Source organism: Drosophila arizonae, chromosome 3 (genome assembly GCF_054131065.1).
Source record: "Drosophila arizonae isolate 15081-1271.41 chromosome 3, UAZ_ARI_1.0, whole genome shotgun sequence".
Classification (NCBI taxonomy): domain Eukaryota; kingdom Metazoa; phylum Arthropoda; class Insecta; order Diptera; family Drosophilidae; genus Drosophila; species Drosophila arizonae.
Window position 1 is genome coordinate 24,687,751 of NC_142923.1, and position 20,184 is coordinate 24,707,934.

General features: G+C 33.4%; 1 long non-coding RNA gene across 1 annotated transcript; it reads left to right on the forward strand.

The window, feature by feature from the left end:
- The first annotated feature begins 225 nt into the window (after positions 1 to 225).
- On the forward strand, positions 226 to 8,932 carry LOC149269937 (uncharacterized). Its single transcript, XR_016269130.1, has 2 exons — positions 226 to 4,726; positions 5,764 to 8,932. It is a non-coding gene; the product is annotated as an uncharacterized LOC149269937 (long non-coding RNA).
- Positions 8,933 to 20,184: the final 11,252 nt, after the last annotated feature.

The window sequence follows — 20,184 nt, forward strand, 5'->3', positions numbered from 1 at the left end:
AATAGAAAATACAAAAAAAAAAAAAAATAGTAAAAAAAATTCTTTTAGTCAAAATTAATATCAAAGTTAAAGTGAATTAAATTTTTAATACATTATCCAAGTTGACCTTGCTATAATTTCATTAAATAATTTCAGTAACTTCAATTTTGATTGCTTGAGAGAAAGCTTGCCAAATTTTATTTGTATAATTATATTATTTTTATATGATAAAATAGTGGTCTTAGTTCTTAGTATACATTTTTTATAATATTTGTCACATTATTTGAGCATATTGCAACGTTCTAATGGAAAGCGCATTTGGTATTTTAAATGTTTTAGTTTTGTTTTTTCTTTGTGCTTCAATTCTGTAGCTCTGTGTGGCTCTTCGACACGCTACTTTATGTAAGCATTTAAACTAGTGCCTCGCACAAAAGCTACGGCTATAGATACAGATACACGACGTTGTCGTGCGGATTGTGTGCAATTTTTATTTATTTGCAGTCGTTGTTGTTGTTGTTGCTACTGCAGTTGTTGCCGGCGTTTGCAATTTGTGCATATTTGTTACAAGGTCATATCGTCTGATTGTAAAAGTGCGAAAAAGCAAAACCGTAATAAAAATATTGTGCCTATTTTTATGGCCAAATATGTAGGTAGAATATAAATGTTTTTATATATATATATAAAAAAAAACATACATATATATATTTGATCAATATATAATATATATATACATACATATATATTGTTTGCCTAACAAGTTTTCAATTTGATTGCAGGTGTAAATTTTTTGTATTATCATATATTGCAGTTTCACTGAGGGCAATTTTTATGCAAACCATTTTTTTTAATTTTTTTTTTTTATTCGTTCATGAAATCGTTTTTCAATATTTTAAAAATGTAATTTATAATTTTTGTAGTCTTGAACTGTATTTAAATTTAAAGTGCCGAGGTATTTCTGTTTATTTGTATAAAAAAAAAAAAAAGAGTTTAATAATTTTAGCTAATTAAGAAACCCTCACGATAATAAAAATCATGCACAATCTTAGACACTGAGGCTTACATTGACAGCCAGGGCATAATCAGGTAGCAAAGTAATCAAAGTAACAAATTTAGGTAGTAGTAGTTTATATATCTAAATATATTAATAATGTGAAAAGTTACATAGCAAAGCAAAGATCAGCAGAGGATCAGCCTTGTGATTGATCCATAAATCGTATAACTTATCGGATATTGACTATGCTAAAAACTATAAAAATATAATATAAAACTAACTATACTAAAAAAAAAAAGAATTGCCTAAAACTATTAAATATATACTTATCTCATTTAAACTATGAACTACTACGCAATTGTGTGAATGCGACTTTAGCTTTACTTTAATTCAATTAATTTCTTTTTATTTTATTTTATTCAAATTAGGTTAATTGAAGAGACGAAAATATAAAATAAAGTTGTCCGGTTTAGCTATTTGGCTCGGTAGATGCTGTTGATGTTGCCAACAGCTGCAGCCATTTGGTCAACAGCAACAACAACAACAATAATACACTAGCAACAGCAACAGCAACAGCAAAAATTTTCAAATTGAATTTTCTGTCAGCTGGCAGGACAGATAGCTGACGCTGACTCTGACGCTGACGCAAATGACTGCTCGTCCATCCCCAGTGTCAATGCCAGCCGTTTGTCCATATGTCCAAAATGGTGCCTTCAGTGTCGGTTTGGGGCAAATTAATTTTTGTGTGGCCGAAATGCGAAGTGAAAAGGCACTAAGTGCATGCTGGCCATGATGCAAGCCACTTTTGATGACGTGCTGTGGTCTCGACCCAAAATTACATTTCCCCCTTTGTTCGCATTTCACTCGACAGCGCCTAATTTAACGATTAGGCGACAAATTGCCAACTCAAAGACGGCAGATGTATCTCCAAGTGTGCATCTGTAGCTATAGCTGCATCTCTGGCTGATGACATAACCAAATGCAACATCTCAAGAGAGTGAAAGAGAGAGGTAGAGAAAGGGGGAGGGAGAGTGGGAAAATAGAAAAAACAATTACGCACAGTAAGCGTAAATTTCTTCTCTATGTGTGTGTGTGTGTCTGTCTTTGAGTGGCTTGTGTGGGTGTGTGTGAGTGTGTGTGTGTTAGCATTTGTAATATTCCTAAGTCATTGCCAGCAATCGATACTAATTACGCTTCAAGGACCTTTTGCCATGGCACCCAGTGAAAACTAGCACATAGATAAGAGCAGGACAACTTAGAGAACTAGGTATATAGACAGCAAGACAGTCGGACAGAGAGACAGACGGACAGACGGACAGGCGGAGAGCGGGCATTCAGTTGACAAGATGTAGGAAACAGAATACATGATAAGACCATGTAAGCTTGTGGAAAAGTCAAAGACAAACACACACAAACACACACACACAGACACACACATACACACGCACACACAGTGACAGAGTCAAACGAATGACAAGTGTTAGCAAACAGGTTGAATGCAGTAAAGTCCATTAGCGCAGTTGGAAATGGGTTCTAAGAAAAAACATTCGATATACATTTAGCGTATATACATATATTCAATTCCAGTTAGAAAGCAATTAGTTGACAATAATAGAATAAATTAAATGTCCTCTGTTGCAATTACGCAAATCGTTTACGATACGCTCTACATTTTATTACCCAACCAAGTTGCTATAGTTACTGGGATGCACATATAGTATTTAATTAACCAGGAATCGGTAGTGGCAATGGTTGGCAATATTTGATTGCATAATATATTGATAATATGTTCATATAATTGTGTTTTGATATCGTATTTTATAGCTAGCATGGGTGCTTCTAACTTCCTTGCCGAAAACGAAGATATAATTAAGGGATCCAAAAATTAATCACATATTGGTAATCAAGACACTTCCGACAAATAGAACAGAAAACACGCAATACCTCATGGTATTTGGCTTGACTAAATACAAAGCCGCGCATTATCCCTAATATAATACCAAATTTAACATCAGTAATATAACAAACATTCCACAAGAACGTAACACACATCAACAAAACTTGGTCAGAAAAAATCAAAAAAATTAATAGTAATGTATGAGAAGTCTGAAAAGTCTCTGCAATGAAAACTTATTCAGAATCACAAATACAAATTCAGTTCATTGTTTTTCTGAATTTCCATTTAATAGACTGTTTATTTCCTTATGTTATGTTCTATCATTCAATTCTCCGAGAAGTCTGTCTTAATGGATTTTAACTTAGCTAACTTAAGCAAAAAGCAAATAAATAAATAAAATAATAATATAATAATATGTTTTTAGTTTAGTAAATAAATAGTTCAGGTTGGTTAGCTCTCAAATCTGTAAAATATAATATATAGCATTTAATATTTTTGTAAAATTAATTTATATATATACATACTATATCTGTATATGTAAATATACTGTAGAATCCGGTTAAATTGTTGCTTATATCACTCGTCCGTAAATTGCAATGAAAATTCGATGTCTTGGCTGCTCCCCAAATTTTTTATGAAAGGGCCTCCGCTTGCTTATAGAGTCTTGCGGGTATAACGACGTAAAATCAGACCCTTGAGCGTCGCGATATCCGGAGTCTACTGTACTCCTAATTAATAACAGTTTATATAAGATTTATTAAAGTCTCAGAATTAATATTTTATAAAAAATTTTTTGATATGCGATATATATATACATATGTATTTTATTTATTGGCCAATTACAAATTCAGTTTGAAACTCTCCAAAGATCATTTACATAATCTTTGCAGCCTCATAAATTTTTCGGAAAATGCGTTTCTTCCAAAAAATTTTACTGAAAACGAAAATAGACCGGCATAATTTACAGAAATCAATTTGCGGCTGCCCAAAAAGAGTCGGATAGATAATGGAAACGTCAATAAATCAGAGAAGGCAAAGGATACAAATTGCTGGGCCAAATAATTTATACACACAAAATAAACATGCAAAGGGAATTATTTATATATCAGCATATAAAGGATTACGCAGAAGCAATCAGCTCAAGGCAAACAAGGGCAGAGAGCGAACGATTTAAGCTGACTGCAGGAGCAGCAGGAGCAGGAGCAGTAGCAGTGGTAACAACGACAGCAATGACAGTGAAAGTGGCAATGGAAGGATGCAGCCACAGCTGGCATTTGGCTGGGGCCAAGGTAAGCCGTATGGGGAAAGAGGAAGCGAAAGATTGCTGACGCTGTAGTCAGAGCGGATGTATCAGGACATGCAAAGACATACAACAACCAAAAATCTGCTGCTACTGCAGTTGCTGCCAAGCAACAATCGGATTGGCATAAGGATATGAGAGCCGCAAACTGCATATGCAGCGCATAGCTCTTGCCATTTGTACATAGTTAAGCCAATTTTAGTGTGCCTATAAAACGCTTGACTTAAGCACATTCTAACTGCTTTAAAGCCCTGGCTCTCGTTTTGGCTCTCGTTCTGGCTCTGGCCATGGCCCGGGACTGGAGTCGTTTTACCCATAAACTTTGCGGTAGATTGGGAAGTGGGCGCGCCGCAGGCTCCGACAATTCACGGCACGTGTTGGGCAACCAACAAAACGCAGACAAACAAACAAGCCGGGCGCCAAATTCGGGGGCATAAATGGCCAAACTTTCCAAGCTATGGAAATTATATAAATAAACAGCGAATGGCACAAGTGGACGAGCACATATCCTATAAATGCAGGCAGTGAGCGATTTCATGTGTGAGGGCTGTTGAGAGAGGTTAGTTTAATTATCAATATTGGCATTTTGGTTCTCATTCATATACAAATTATATTTCTATAGATACTGGCATGAAAACTTCTTTTAATCTAAGTTAGAAGGCCAAAGTGCATCTTTAGGCTTGATTAGCAAACTTATGCTTTAAATTCTATGCCTTATGTTTTTATTTATTTAATTAACATCATAACGAGTAATAATTTGTCTTAAGAAAGTTTTTAATAAATTTATTTTATTTAAATGCGCTAACTTCCTAATGAGAATATTGAACAACCTCATATTTTCATATCAAAGATGGGCGCAAAATATGAATCTAACACATACCTTCGTATGGTTGGAAATATGCAAAGGTTAGAGCTCGAGTTATATAGAATATATAACTGGGGTTCCCTCATAGCTTTAGAGTTAAAAATGTCTACAAAATATTTTAGGAAATAAAAATCATTTGTTGAAATATCTATTTATTTTTTTCTTAATTTTGTTACTGATTAAATATGTTGAGATATGAATATGTTGAAGAATAAAATAATCTAAAAATATATTTTATTATCACATCGTATATTTAATTATTTATATTTAATATACTTGAGAATATTTTATTCATTTAAATATATGTATAAATATAATGTATATAAATATATATATATATATATATATATATATATATATATATATATATATATATATATTTTTTTTTTTTACTTTCATGAATATAGTACAGTTTTATTTATAATGAAATATAATTAATTAAATTAATTTAATTTACTGATTGTGAGAATTAAAAATTATTTAAAAAAAAAAGAAAGGTAAAAAACTAATTTATTTTGTATATTATTATTTTGCCATATTTAACGACGACTTTTATTTTCATTTTGACAAGTTTTATTAAATATTCTACCACATAAGCCAATAAATTAGTTTTAAGATTAAATTATAAAGTACAATTTTATTAATATTGCATTTTATATATTCTATTATTGTTTTTGTTATATTTAGTGAAAAGTTATCTGATACGATTGTACATATTTTCTGCTTTTCAGTTAAGACTTTTCCACACACTTTTTCTTGAGTTATGCAAAAATTTAAATAGAGCTGGAAATCAATAAAAAGTAATGTATTTTTAATTTCATATTAATACACATTGAAAATTATACATATGATATATACTAATTTAAAAGGCTCTGATTCCATGTCTAAAACTTTTTTATTATTCCTACTTTACCCTTTTAGGCATGCCCCATAAAGTAGACATATTGATGATGGTTTATTTTGCAAATTATGACCAGCAGACGCAGACCTCAGAATAACTGCAAATTGTAGCAGATGAAAATGGGAGAAAATGGGGGAAAATGTACGAAAATGAGAGAAAATAGCAGAAAATGGGAGAAACTGATTGTTGGGGGTGGAAAATATTTTACATACACGTGGCTCTCCAATTTATGCAGCGTTTTGTGGCTCAGGATAAATAAAGAGATGAAAAAGGGCACATAAAAACGGGCACATAAAACGATAGACAAAGGAGTAAGAAAGAACTTGAAATAAAACGAAATGAAGGCAGTTCGATTTATATTCATAATTTACCGAAAGGATGCTAAAGGGTTTTGTCATAAATGCGGTTCTGAATCGAATGGCTTAATATATATAGCCAGCATATTGTTTATATTTAGATAGAGCTTAATGAAAATTGGCAATTTTAATTATGAAAATATAAATAGTAAAAACTGTTATGATGGTTATATCTGTGATACCTTCTTGCCAAATTGAGTCTTAACAAAGTAAATTTGTTTACTTAAATTATATCTATATGTTTAGCCTTAAGTTGATATAGTAAAATTAATTTCTTATTGCCCCGTATTTTAATTTTAGCTATCTCTGTTTAAACACTCAAGTTCCTTAACTCGTATTTTCCAAGTCAAAAATTGCTTTCAGCTGCCGTGGCCATTGTGCAATTGAAAATTTCACACTCTGCCAGCTACTAGCTCAGCGTAGGTAATTCAATCTAAAATTTCGTTTTAGCCTTCCCCTCATGGCCCACTTTACGCCTTCAGCGCTCGACGCTCTCAAGTCCATTTGCCATATCATTTGCAGCAGTCGAATTGCCAAGGCAAGCTGTCTGCCAGCCTCCACTTCGGCGTCCCGCTTCCGCTCATCTCCATTACCCAAACCAGGGGACTTAGCTGGTCGAATATTCTAGCCATTATTGCCTTCCAATATGTTTGCTGCACATTTCAAGGCAAGCCCGTGCGAGCTCAAGGGAAAGTAGAAGAGTCACATATAAATTTGGCACTCAACCAGCTCAGCTGAGATATTCCGATAGTTCAAGGACTTGATTTCGTTTTATATAGAAGTTATATATATTTTATTTTGTATAGAATGCAGAGTATACAAAATGCGGGTCATTATTATTAGTGCTATAATCTATATACATATGTGCTTATGTATATTCGATGTCCTAATCCCATTCCATCCAAATGGAATTCCAGAGTATAATGGTATGAAAATGCGTTAGAAGGTGGCATGGGTAGACGTATATATTTTATGATATATAAAAATATTTCTTGATCATGACTACAAGATGAGCCCGTCTAGCACTAATCGCCTATGTAGGTACCTACTCCTAATTCCTAATTTATTCCATTTTTAACATAAATTGAATTCCACAATATATAAAATTATCTATTTTATTGAAGAGGTTCCCGTGTTTCGGATTTTCGATGAGTGCTCCCCTTAACTCATATTCGTATTACATAAACTGAAGTCTTATGCTTTGGGAAAAACATATAATTGCATGCCATATAACGCTCTGAATATTGAATTAAGAACGTCTTTCTGGAGGAAAATTTATTCAACAATCAATTAACCATAGTAAAGCCCGAGCGCAGACGCCGCGTAATCGGCGCAGTAGGCAGAGCAGAAGAGAGTGTATATGTGTGAGTGTATGTGTATATGTGTGCTGCTTGTATGCGATAGCGAAGAAACGTAGAATGATTGATAACAGCTCTTTGCAGAATTCGGAGCGTTTTCTGATCGAGCAATCTCGACAATTTTTAAATAGCTTCAATTTTTGCTCATCTATTTTTGTTTAAGATAAAAAAGTATGATTTAATTATATTAATTATTTTAAATATTGAAGTTAATTATTGTAAATACCCATGTCGTCATATAATTGTTTCTGAAAGTTTTGAAATATTTTTATATCGCTTCCACTTCTTTCTAGATCTACATATTTCTCAAAATACATCAATAGCTAGGTAGTGAACTGGAAACGTTCACCATTGATTGAATAAACATATGAAGTAGCCCATTGAACCATTTTGCTTACACTGTGCTCACTGGGTCAGTTCACTAACTAGTTCATTTTAATGAACCGTGCAATTGCAGTTTTCCTGAATGAAAAGCCTTCAATTCTAACCCCGATCAGAATGCTCGTATTTTTACGTCACGGCCTAAAAGTAGGCAATGATAAAACAAGGGAAATATTTATGTTCATGTTTTTTATTGTGAATGAAGGCTCAGTGAGATGTGCGTTGTAGCCTAAAAATAAAATCCAAATGACGCAAATTTTATGAAACGCTTCACTGGCAGACACTACCCCTGGCTAGACGAGAAGGAAGGGAAAAACAGATGGAGAGTGAGAGGGAGAGCGAGAGAGCGAAAGGCTCAGATTCCACCTTTGGCCAAGTGGCGTAAACAAGCAAACTCGTTTGGGACGGAAATGCAGCTGTGCAAAAGAAAAATGATAAAATAAAAAGCGCAGGGCAGCGGTAGAAGCTGCTGCGCAAATGCGCATTTAATTGCGCACTCAATGGGAAACCCTAAAATGGAGGCCACAGAATGGAAAAATGAAGGGGAACACACACACGCGCACCGGCATAGACAAGGCAACCGGCCAAAGCCTTGGCCAGCTGCGCAGCGACGCATTTTTTGGGCCATTTGAGAAAAAATGTTGAATGGACAACTGAATTAACGTTCCCATTTACCAAATGGCTTCCAGTTTGCGCTAAATTCGTTATGGCCATTTGAGTTTTCTTTCTCTTCTCTCGTTTTTTTTAGCACTAAAAGCCGAAGGTTGTTGCGCAAAAGTGACACGAAAATCAGGAAAATAAAAGCAAATTTTGCCAAGTTGCTGAGGCAATAATACTTTTTTCTGAATTATAAATTTGAATTAACAAAAAAATTAATAATTAAAATGAAATGTTTTCTTCTTTACATAGTTGCATATGAAAGAGAGAAGCTGTCTCTGTTCAATTGACCCGAACTGTATATGATCATACACTAAATCTTTCTTTTCTTATCGCAATTCATGATGATGCGATTTACAAATTATATTTATCAGACAACTTGTTTCTTAAGCTTTTCTGTAGATTATAGTATAGTTTTGTTCTATGTTTCATGTATACATAGGTATATATGTATCATTTGGGAACTTCAATCTACAAATTTGTTGTCTCTTTACTCTGAGTATTTTTCTAATAGAGACATATTTACAATTTATAAAATTATTCTGTGTTTTCTTTGCTTGTATATACTTACAATATTAAATTTGAATATTATTTACTATTTAAAAGTTAGATCTGATTAGCCATATCTGTAGTTAATATTTATGATATTTCGTAAAAGAAATGTACAATAGGAAAAATTGCATAAATAAAATAATGATATAGAAAACATTACTGTCTTTAGTGAGATAAACAATTTAACTGAATTTTTTCATTTAAAAATATAGTACCTACCATGAGAACCTTAAATTTACTCCCAGTCCTTATCATACTTGTCAAGCACACATATGCTTACATATGGTTACACATGTGTAAGTAGTTTTTACTCTCCTACTCTATTACTCACGGCTCATTTGACATTCTTATCGCCTGCAGACCTTCCAGTGCAGGTCAGTGCACCTCCTACTGTGAGTTCTTATGTGCTACACGTGCGCACGCAGAAAAATTATTTTCACTGACACTTAAAATTTTAAATTATTTTAATTGATAATTTTAATATTTAAACAATATTAAATAAATTTTTACTTTTTATATTTTAACTTAAATATATAAGACTTTTTTTTATAAAAAAAAACAAACAAGATTGAATAATAAAAAATGTTGAACCAATTTTTACTATTATTTTTTAAATATTTTTATTTGGTTGAAAATATTTATATAGTATTTCTCTAAAAAGGGCTAAAGTAATTACTGAACTATCATTATAATGTTAAAAAAAAAATAAAAATAAATAAATAAATAAATAAATAATTTAAAAAATCAAACAAAATCAAATTGTAGATAATAAAGTTTAAATTAGTAATTTTATATTTTTTTAAAATTATAAACAACACACAAAATAAGTCTCTGTGAGATAAGATATTGCAAATATATTATATATTATTTGATTCATTATATTATTAAATAAATAAATAAGATACTAAATATAAAATACTGATTGTAGTAAATATTTAAACATTACAATCTCTTTTAGATAAGATATATTATTATGCTAAAAATACCTTTAAAAAATTTGCTAAAAACAAAATGCTATTTGTAATTATGGCAGAAATTTTATAAATTTAATATAAATTTTCTATATTTTTTTTAATAAATACTCATAATGTTTATTCCCAAGATTATGAAGATTGAAGAAAAACTATTGAGACAAAATTGAATTCTTAAATATTGTACAGTAGTTCTGCTAAGACAGCAAAGTTTTATTAAATGTTACCAAACTCTCTCGCTCAAGCATTAAGCAACAGCAATTTGCAGGCTTTATCAAGTGCTGAAAAATTGCGAATGAAAAGTTATGAAAAAGGGAAAAGTTTTTTGTTCACTTTTGAGCGGCTTTCAGCAGCGCAACAACGTCAACGAAAACTTTCAGCATGGTTGAATTTTTGCAGCATCTCGTGTCGAACAGTGGGGGCGGTGCCAATGGCGACGGCGGCAGCGGTGGCGGTGGCGGTGGCGGCGGCGGCCTGTTGCATGCTATGTTGCAACGTGTCAGGAGCACAACGCAAACCGCCAGCTGCCTGCCCCGTTCCCTTCGCGATTTCGTTTGGCCAGCAGGGACAAGTTTTCATGCTTTTGACAAACGCTGCCCATTGACGTCATTAGAGTTAACCTGACATAGTGCATGTGGCTCACCTGGCCACCAGGTGGCAACGAAAGAGTGGCAGAGGCGAGGCTGGAACCAACTCTGCCGTCAGTAGCTGCAAAATGCTTTTGAAGCTTAACTCAGTGAACCAGTGAAGCGTGCCAAGGACATGCGTATGCCAGGCCTCTATATTACCATACCTCACACACACGCCCACACACACACATGCACACGCCCAATCCCTTTTTTCATGCCAATCCCTGTGCATTGTAGTCGCCAATGCGCTTTTTGTTTCAGTTGCCTCTTTTGTCGTTGTTGTTGTTGTTGTTGTTGCTGTCGTTTTTGTTGTTGCTGCACTTTGTTTACGCACAATTCGAAAGACAAACGCGTTGCCATTTTGCTGGCCTGAAAGGTAAAGCTGCTGGCACAGGGCTTAAATTGAATTGAGTTTGGTCAACAGCGAGTCTGGCAGCTGGTTGATTGATTAATAAAATTAGTTTATATATATGTGCACATATCTATAGATTGTTTTCCTTGAAAGGTTCACTATAACTCTGAGTTGCTCTATATTATGTCGAATATGGTTTAACGATTCTTACGAATTACGATTCTGTGTAAATTTGTATGGATTTAACGTTTATTCAAACTAAAATATTAAGATGAGTAAAAAAAAAAAAAAAACTTATTTTTAGGTTCAAATTAAAAGCGTAAGTAACTTAGAGTGAAATAAATTTAATTAATTTTGATCTAAATTATTATTATTAATTATATTAATTAATAAAACACCTTGACATTTGTGTTTTTTTTTTTTTAATTTTTTAAATTATTTAATCTTTACGTTTCAATTTATTATAAAAGAATATGAATATATATTATATTATATTTTATTATAATAATTGAATATTAATACTAAAACTAAATTGTAAGAAAACAATATAACATTTAAATATTTTTTAATATATGAATGAATAATAATATGACATAGAAATAAGAATAAGAGGGAATATTATTTGTATATAAAGTTGAATTTAAATGAAGCCTGACTCTTCTTTTTTTTTTTTTTACTTCGACTACGAGCACCTATGTAAAAAAATATTCCCTTATATAATGGACATAGACTTCAGATCATTAAATTATTTATTGTTTAAATTTAAATTTAGAGAAATTAAGTTCCATTATCATAAAAATAATAATACAAATATAATATAAAATTGTTGGCTTGATGTTCTAACTATAAAAAACTCATAGCTTGAATATAATTATGTTCATAATCTCTGTTTACAATCAATCGAAGCAAATTATATTCACTCGCTCTGGCTCTGAGCTCAGTTTTTTCCGTATTTTTCACGAACGTCTTAAAGGGACAGTTATGAGTGACGATCGTCGAATGAGATCAAGATAGTCAGAGATCGCGAGAGATCGTTGAAGAACCGATGCAATCCGAGTACTCTCCCACTTTTTTTAACGGACTATCAGCTAAATATATCTCTTCGCAGTCATGGAGAGGCTGTAAACAGCTATTTGCAAATTATTATTATTTTTTTATATATGATTTTTTTTTTTTAACCTATTCAGATTTTTAGAATATGAAAAATGAGAACAAATCTATGCAAAAGTATTACACTGACTCGCAATTTAGCGACACGCGCCTGTCAGTGCATAAAAACCTTTCAGATTTATGGTAGAGCCTATTAATAAAAAGGTCATTGAAAAGCTCAGGATAATGAAAAACATGTTTAGCCTGACCTAAATATATAAGAGATCTGCTCTAAAAAAATACATCTAAGCTAATGTAAGTCAAGCAGCTCAAATATGTGAGTCAATGTTAGGGTATATGATAGACTTTCAAAATAGCCTTGATTACGTTCTCTCATCATGGTTTCTTCTTGTTGACAGATCTATCCACGTTGCCTGTATGTGTGAGTAAATACATTAGTTTTGATGGCGCCAGAGCTCGTAAACATTATTATTAAGCATTCGCACACGCAACTGTGAAAATCCGCAGGCTGAAAATAACTCTTTGTTTATTTTTGTAGCCGGCTTAGACTCCCGTTGCGCTCGTTTTGGCTTAATATCAATTATCAGAGGCAGCATCCAGCCGCATGATGTCCATAAAGTGTAACCGAGACAGACCCGAAATATATGCCAAGAGCCACAGTCAAGGCCGGCGCAGCCCACAGGACAATGGCAAAGGTATTTAATACTGTTGTCGCACTGCTGATGATGCAATGAGTAGTATTAGTACGGCTTGGCCAGCAACTACAATGTGTAGGCTGGCAGACAATGGCCCGGACTCGAATGCAAAGTCAATTTGGCACGAAACTTGAAGCAGGCATCCATTGATGAATTGTGCATGCAGATCCTTTCCATTGCAAGCAAGCAACATGTCGGAGCAAGGACAAAAGCTCGTCAACAACAATTAGGAAATCAATTTTGCGGCTTACCTATGTCAGCAGCTGAGTGAATCGAATTGAATCGAAGCGAATCGAATTGAATTGAAATCCAATTGTCGTCCATCAGAGTACGGCATGTGCTTGGCACTCTGCACGTGACATTCGTCTTGAAGCGCAGCGCAGATGGCATCAGTTCCTGGTCACTTGATTTACAATCGACAGAATATGCCAATTGTCCGTTGTCCGATTGCCAATTGCTAAATCGTAAATGGCAAAACAGCAATTTTGGCAAACAGTTTGCATTGCACAAGGTTGGCCAAAACTTCTGTGGACTCAATAAATTATCCACTTGCTATTCAACACAAAACAAGAACGAAAGAGAAAAAAAGTAATTTAATTATGGACGAAGGTCGCCTGCTGTACACACACTAGGGCACACACACCCACACACACACACATTTAGCTATGGGTAAAATAAATTGTGGTTAACCAAAACTCACGCATGTATTAAATGTCAATAATATATGTATGCAAAAACTTGTTTTGTAAAGGTTAAACGGGTTAGCAGGAAACCACAGAAAGGGGAAAAAAAAACAGAGCTTGGCTGAACGGAGCTGTAAATATATAAGCAACACCTGTGTGCATATGTATTAAAAATAATATTTATATTTATTTAGTATATACATATATATATTTTATGCAATTTCTGTATAATTTAGTTGACAAACAGCAAGTTTTTGGTTCAGCTGAACACACGTACACGGCTATTGGGCGGAAAATAAATTCAATTTAATTATTAATATATACTGCAGCAGTAGTTCTACTTAAAATTTAATTTTAAAGAAGCGTTTCAATAGTAGAAAATTCAAATATATTTTGCCTAGGAATAATTTCGAACTTTTGCTTGAATCTAGAATCTGTATAAACATATTTAACTAAATATTTAAATACTCTCAACTTTTTGATGAAGCTCAGCAAAAGTTATATCAATATTTTCACTCCTAATAAAATCTGAATCCTAGAGGATTTCGGACTCTCTAATATATTCAACCTTCTAGACAGATTGCTCCAGCGACTTGTCCATTTGAAGACCTCGGCACTTGATTGGAAACTCAGCAATGCAACAGAGCTAAACGTTTTCACACTTCAATGCCAACAGAGAAAAAAAGTTATAAATTTGCAACGGAAATTCTTCTGAAAGCCAAGTTGAAAGCCAGGGCAAAAATAAAAAAGCTAGCATACTTTTTAGCGCTTGGCGACGCTGCGTATACGCAACGTGCAATTTATGAGCTGCTTCTGACAGCTGAACAAGTGGCAAGTACATTGTGTATATAAAAAAAAAATATATAAATATATATATTTATGTATTTGTGTATGTATGTATGTGTACACAGAAATACAGAAACATATGTATATTTGGGCATGCATATATAATACCTACATATAAATTCAATGTGCGTGCAGGCAAGTGGCTCAGCTCTGGCACGTACTAAAGCAAGCGTGTAACTAGCAGGCGACTGTATGAGTGTATGTGTGTGAGTGTGCGTCTGCGTGGGCGTTTTTAAAGGGGGCGGTACATGGTATGGAGCAACCAAATCAACAGCAAGGCAAAGAAATGCCAAGCGCAAAATGCGGCGACAACTACGAAAGCACCTGGCAAAGGTCACGAACACAACCTTTTGGCAGCTGCAACAGCAAAAGCAAAAGCAGAAGCAAAAACAGAACCAGCAGCAGCAACGGCAGCAGCAGCAGCAACCGTGAAAAAATTTTCCTTGTTTTTTTTTCATATTCTGCTCTTTGCATCAGCGATTTTTACTCAGCGCTGATAGTTGAAACGGCTGACTGGCTCACTGGAGGCTGACTGAAGGCTGGGAGCTGGGAGCTGGGCGATGGGGGCTGGGGGCTGCTGATGAAGGTAAAGTGCTACACAATCAGCCCACACACACAGGAACTGAAGGACACACAAAACAGACGATGAACAAGACGAACATTTTAAAGAGAAACGAACTTTTTCTGTGGTTTATATTTGCTGCTTCGCTGCCTGACCGACCGCCCGTACGACCAAACGCCCGCCCGCCCGCCTGGCCCATTGTGGTGGGCGGCAGAAATCATGAGCATTGATTAGTTACACACAGACGGAGGCCGGAGGGGGAATGAGGACGATTCAATGCTCAGCAATCGGTGCACAAAGAGCAGCGTATAAAGAAAATAAAGTGAAAACGTTTTTTGTTTTATTTTTTCTCCTTTTTGTTTGTATTTTTGTCCTCTTCTTGTTGTCATCAAAAGCTGAGAACATAAAGCCAAAATGACGGCAAGTTTTTTGTCAGGCATAAAATATGGCAAGCCGTTTGCCAAGATATTCGCTCTCTTTATATTTTCCAGGAATTCAGTTTGGCAGCCACAAAGCGGACGACCACAACTATTGAAAGTATGATGAAAATCTCATGCTCTGCAGCGACAGAGAAATACGCAGACAGAAATATGGAGACTGTCGGGTAAGTGCCGAAAAATATGTTAAGCCTCGACTCACGATTTGGTTCGCTTGCTTTGAACTGAGTACGTAAAAAGTTCGCTTCACTCTTCGAAATTTATTAGAAAATTTCATGCTCGAATTGTTTCAGTTGATGCCTTGCAGTATTAAATTAGTATTGGTATTTGAGCATAGAAATGGTTAAAGAATTACATTTTTTTAATGCAGCACTGAATCTAAAGGAAATTATGTAGTAATGCCATCTTTAAATAGCTATTGCTATTTCGTAGACTTCTCAAATTGTTATAGCTTCTGGCGATTAAAGATCAAAAGTTCTTCAGCTTTGTTTAAATTTATTTGTTAAACACGATTGAAAACCCAAAGAATTTAGATAGTTTATATCCATTTATATAATTTTAAATTGTAATTTTTTAATAAATTTCCTGATATTTATGATACGTGATCTTAAAACTGTTTCTATTCTTCTCAGATACTAAAATAAAAAAAAAATAAAATAAAATAAAAAGACAATATAAAGTTTCTTAAAATTATTTTTCGAATATAATATAAATGAAAAAAAAAAATTAATAAAATAATATATATATATATATTCTTTTTCTTTTTTTTCATTTATATTATATTAAAAAAAATACTTTTAAGAAAAAATACTTTTATTAACATTTTAAAATAACGTTGCAAAACTGTGTATGATATTACTCTTTTTAAATTTATATAATTTATATACAATTTTTACATTTTCATTATTTTTGCTAAAATTTATTTTAAGAATCGACAAAGTTTAGTTAATTATGGAAAATTTTCTTTAAAAAAATATTTCTTACATATATTATTCATAAGATAAATAGAGAAGATAACCTTTTTATAAGACAATTTTTATTACGAACTAAATTTAAAGTGAATGTATATTAAAATATTAACACAAAACTAATGTCGGCACGAGAAACGCTATTATGTATTTTTTTTTTTTTTTCACATAAATTATAAAGGAAATAGAAATTCTCAAATATATATAAATATATATTTCTGAAATGTTTCTATGAGTTAAAAATTTAGTCAATATTAATAATTTTTAAATTATTTATTTATTAGATCAATCATTTTCTTATCGTTGAGCTTCCTTCTAATTCATAAAAGATTTTTTTATGCAACTCTGTAAGGCTCTATAAATTCCAATTCTCAATACTATATAATTTTTGAAATGAAATGTGCTTCATGGCTTCACTGCCTAAATAAACTAATGAAAGGCACTCGGAAAGCCGCTCAAACGTTAAATTGGCAGCATTGCTCATTGCCAAAGACTGCAAACTTGTAGCCCACAAAACCGAAAACCCAAAAACAGAAAGAGCCGAAAAAACCGCAAAACTGTGCTTTACCTTTAACATCTATATTTAAGCCACAAGTCGGGACTACGTGGTGTGTGCGTGTATTTGCCTTTGTGTATGTATCTGTGTGTGTGTGTGTGTGAAACATTTATCTTGTGCCAAATATATGAAAACGTGTCTGGCATTTTCAAGGTTGCCTTTTAATTCCATCGCAACGCAAGCACAAAGACACACACAGACACACACACACACGCGCAATTGGAAACATGCATGCAGAGAGATACAGATACACATACATCATATGCAAATATCTAAATGATAATGCCGCACTTCATATTGGTGGTCCTTGATGCGGTAGAAATGGGATGTGAAGCTCTTATGTGCCCCTCATTTAACAAAAAATATTTAAATATGACAAACACGTAGACATTACATGTGCCACACGCACATAATATAAATATGCATGTACCCATACACACATACATTATATACGTTTGTATATACTTGCATATACATATATATTTGTTATTTGATTTATTTACTTTCACTTGCACATTACGCTTTTATATATTTTTCTATTTTGGCACGCAACTCGGCCTGACAAAGACAATGACATAAATAAAGAGAGATATAGGAGCTTAGAGAGAGTGAGGAAGAGAGAGAGAGAGGGTTAGCCAGATACATAGCGAGATAGTCGCAACAAACTGAAACTGAAATCAAAATGAAAATGGAAATGGAAATGGAAAAGACCCGACACATTTTTGACAACAGTCAACAGCAACGTGGCGCCAGATTTCGGCTATGTGTCGCCCCACGGGTGTTCCGTATACGTTTCGCAAGAAATCCAAACAATGACAAAAAAAAAAAAAAAAGACAGGAAAAATATATGCAACAACAAGCAAACGGATGTGTTCCCCGTGTGTGTGTGTGTGCGTGTCTGAGAAGAGAATTGAGCGTGGCAAAAGTTAAGCAATTGTTGAATGTTGGCAATAAATTGTTAAGCTACAAATTTATTTGTTTTCTCTTCAATTTCTAGAATGTTCAAACTACAAATTGAAGTAAATCATTATAAAACATATTGTATATGTATTCGAGTCATACAGGTCCAGAAATGCCAATACCAGAAGTACAGATGTTATTAATTTTGAAAAATACATTTATTTATTATATATATTATTTAAATTCATAGATTTCCATATCAATTTAATTTTTTTTTTCTTTACTTTTTTATTTGCAATTTGTCTTGTACAAAACAATAAGCAAAATATCAATTTCAAGTATGTTTTTATGGCAAATTTTAGAAAAAACACATATAAAACACATATAAACCTTCGGCTCTTACACATTCATCACAGATTTAAATATTTGATAAATTTAGGAAATTTCTATATTATAAGCTTGATAAATACATTAAATACAATTATTTCTACGATGATTATTATGATTGTTGAGAATAAAAGTCGATGGCTGTGTGTAATAACTGTGATGTCTGAGTTTCCATTAAATCGATTCATAGTTCATGCTGGTATTCACAGCCATACGGAGCTAGGTAACCTAGCCCGAGAGAAAGAAATCACAGTGGATACTTTAAACAGTTGAAAGACATTAATATATAGACAGAAAAAACTTTAAAATTGTATTCATTTGAAGCTTTTAAAATGATTAAATTGACAGAATACCGTAATTTAGTTAGTATTCTCTCCAGAAAATTACAAGATATCTAACAGGATAGCTAAATTGAATAGGAAAATATCAAATGTGATGTGGCTTAGCCACTTGTACAAGCTGACTTAACGACTCTGGAACTCTGAAGAACTTTACTAGAGCTTGATAATGATTTACACCATGAAAATTTGAAATTCCTTCATCTCCCCATATACACATGATACTAGTGTTAAATAGCTATATTGCTTTATTTTCCACAAAAAATAATAGTATTAGCGATAGCTGAACTTTTCCGTTCGTTTAGTTACGCCCCGCTTCTGGCATACTTCATAGACATATTGGATAATTCAATTAATAATATAGATAGTAGAAAAACTTGGATATCAGCTGATATTGTGCTAATAAAAATTAAATGAACAAAAAATAGTACTAAATGACGAATGATTCTCAACAACTATAAAAATAATAATAGATTAACATAATCCAAACTATCTCTGTCTGCCATCAACAAAATTTGAATTTTGCAAAACAAAGCTGGACTGGAGCTGACTGATTTGATAAGAATTCAGTGCCAAAAAAAAAAAGGATTCATTCAGTCACAGAACTCATTGGGCAACACAGCTGCAGATAAGCGGATAAACTCTCTGTGCATGCAAAAACAACAAAAACAACAGGCGAAGGCTAATAGGATTAAATCGCCTTTACGACGGAGCAATCTGAAAAAAATATTCTGTCATATATAATTGAATTAGAATAAAATCTAGATTTCAGATGAAAATCCTGCTGGATGCACACACACATATACAGACAACCATTCACAAATTAATGCTTATATCTAATAGTTTAATAAAGTCAAAGGCAAAAAATAACTTCATAATGACCTGTACCGATAGTAAACTTAAGAACATTCTCTCAAATTCTTAATTAAATTCAATTCAATATCTAAGTTACTCTTGAAGTTAAGCTCAAGAGCTATTCAAACATAAGCTTCGACTTGACTAGCGTATGCCATTGGCCAAGCTAGGGATTATTATGTTTTTATTTTTTCGCTTAATATATTTATCCAAAAAGTGCAAAATTTCCCCAACGGCAGCCAGATTTACATATTACGAATATATCAAGCGGCGGCCGCAGCGGCACGTCCATTATATTTTATGACGTATTTATTATAATAAGTATACGACGGTTGAGCCATTTCCGTGCTTATTAAAGCGCCTTGCCAATGGATGTCTGGGTGAGGGGAGCAGGGATGACGAAGCGGCAGGAAACGAAATCATTGTCTACTTCTAGGCAGCATCGTAAATGCTACACTTTATTGGTTCAGTGGAGGCGCAGACAAAAGAAGAATGAAATTTTTGCTTCTCTCTTGGCATAATTTCAATAAATACTGTCCAACTTTCCCAACGATGTGCCAATGATAAAGTGCCAAATGGGCATGGGAACCGGAGGGGGAATGGGAATGGGAATGCCAATGCTGCGGCGGATTGATGGGCGTTGGGCCGTGTACGCATA